Raw genomic sequence first — 2,339 nt, forward strand, 5'->3', positions numbered from 1 at the left:
CTAAACTAATCCACTCTTTTTTTCTCGTTTTTAAATTCTTATTTCCCATCTTAGAATCAATTCTATATATTGGTTCTAAGGCAGAAAAGTGGTAAAGGCTAAATGACTTGCTCACAGCCAGGAGTTCATTCAAACCCAGGACTTCCCATCTCTAGGCTTGGCCCTTAATCCACTGAGCCACCCCGCTGCCCCAACTAATCCACTCTTAAAGGAAGATTCATTAACCAAATGATTGAGTGTGTGTGTGTATAATATGTCTCTGATGATGATTCTTGTGGATTTCCTGATTCTTGACTTTTCACCAACCATCTCTCTTATTTTTCTATATTTGGGTTCTCCTGGTTCCATACCTACCTGTCTTATTTCTAGTTGATGAGACAGTTGATCAGAAAAAGAAGTCCAAAGCAAGACACTTACTGAGAGGCATACAATTCTAGGATACAATACACAGGTCCCTACCAGACAAGCTACCCTGGGTTCAAAGTATTTCAAGGCCACACTGATGTCTTACACCTTCTAGTCACCAGATTGGCAAGGCCACTACTATAAGTGGGGGATAATGTGATTGTGATGCCTGAAGGATAAAATATAAACTCCTGAATCCATACTACCTTTTACTCACTAAACATTCCCACCAACTGGACTAGCAGCTGTCCTGCAATCTTATCCTGCCCTCTTCTGCCTTCATGCATTCATGCAAGCCATCTTCGTTCTCACTGACTGAAATTCTCTCCTCTTTCAAGATCTAACTCAGATGCCAGCTCTCCTCTGAAATCTTCCTGAGCTTCTCAGACAAAAGTGATCTCCTCTTCAAGTGTTCTAGGAGCACATCATCTTGCTTTCTCCTTTGTCCCTATCATATTCCACTTTGCATTATACTTGTTTGGATAGATGGTGTAGTGTCCCTATGAAATTATAAGTTCCATGAGGGTAGAGATTTATTTTTTCATTCTTTTTTTCAACTGAAAAGGCCCCTGATATTTACCTGGCCAAGGTGATTCTGTGATTGAAGGTGGTTTCCCCAGAGTGACGCTTATCTTATCCATTTTACTCAATGGGCTGATGCCTGCAATTTCTGCAAATGTCAGAAACTGGACTGCATAATTTGTGACAGTAGGGGACTTTGTTCAAGCTCTCCCCTATTTAAAAAAAACTTTCCCAGTTATGCATTCTCCCTTCAAAAATTATTTTGTATTTATTTTGTTTTAACTTGTGAATAGATGAGTCCTCCCTGCCCACCCAAGTAGAATGCAATCTCCTTGAGAACAGGGATTATTTTTATTTTATCTATGCATTTGCTAGCACCTGATGCAGCACCTGACACATGGTAGACAAAATAAATTGAGTTAAATTGAATTCATCTTTCTCTAGAGCCCCAAGAATGCTTTGCACATAGGAGATGCTTAATAAATGTTAAATTAGTGGATATCAATAGGTATATATTTTTTTGTCTCTGAATACTTTATTCTTTTTAAAATTAATTTGTTTAGAATATTTTCCCAAGGTTACAGGATTCATGCTCTTTCTTTCCCTCTTCCCTCCCCACTCCCAGAGCTAATGGCCAATTCCACTGGGTTTTACATGTATCATTTATCAAAACCTATTTCCATATTATTATTTGCAATAGAGTGATCATTTAGAGTCTACATCCCCAATCATATCCCCATCAAACCCTGTGATCAAGCAAATGTTTTTTTCTGTGTTTCTGCTCCCATAGTTATTTCTCATAAGTCCCTCAGAATTGTCCTGGATCCCTGCATTGCTGCTAGTAGAGAAGTCCATTATGTTCAATTGTGCCACAGTGTATCAGTCTCTGTGTACAGTGTTCTCCTGGTTCTGCTCTTTTCACTCTGCATCAGTTCCTGGAGATCATTCCAGTTCACATGGAATTGCTCCAGTTCACTATTCCTTTCAGCACAATAATATTCCATCATCATCAGATACCACAGTTTAATGATGGACACCCCTCCTTTTCTAGGTTTTTTGTCACTACAAAGAATGCAGCTATAAATATTTTTGTATATATGTCTTTCCCTATTATTTCTTTAGGGCACAAACACAGCAGTGGTATGGCTGGATCAAAAGGCAGGCAGTCTTTTAAAGCCCTTTAGGCATTGAGTTCCAAACTGACCTCTAGAATGCCTGGATCAATTCACAACTCCACTTTAGTGTCCCAATTTTGCCACATCCCTTCCAACATTTATTACTTTATTACTTTCCTTTGTTTCTTGTATTGGCAAATCTACTAGGTGTGAGGTGGTATCTTAGAGTTTTTTTTATTTGTATTTCTCTAATTATGAGAGATTTAGAACACTTTTTCATGTGCTTATTGATAGTTT

At 38.3% G+C, this 2,339-nt stretch overlaps 1 non-coding gene across 1 annotated transcript; it reads left to right on the forward strand.

The window, feature by feature from the left end:
• Positions 1-977: 977 nt before the first annotated feature.
• On the forward strand, positions 978-1,142 carry LOC123250824. The gene has a single exon (XR_006506457.1). It is a non-coding gene; the product is annotated as a U1 spliceosomal RNA (small nuclear RNA).
• Positions 1,143-2,339: the final 1,197 nt, after the last annotated feature.

The sequence above is a fragment of the Gracilinanus agilis genome, chromosome 5 (assembly GCF_016433145.1).
Source record: "Gracilinanus agilis isolate LMUSP501 chromosome 5, AgileGrace, whole genome shotgun sequence".
NCBI lineage: Eukaryota > Metazoa > Chordata > Mammalia > Didelphimorphia > Didelphidae > Gracilinanus > Gracilinanus agilis.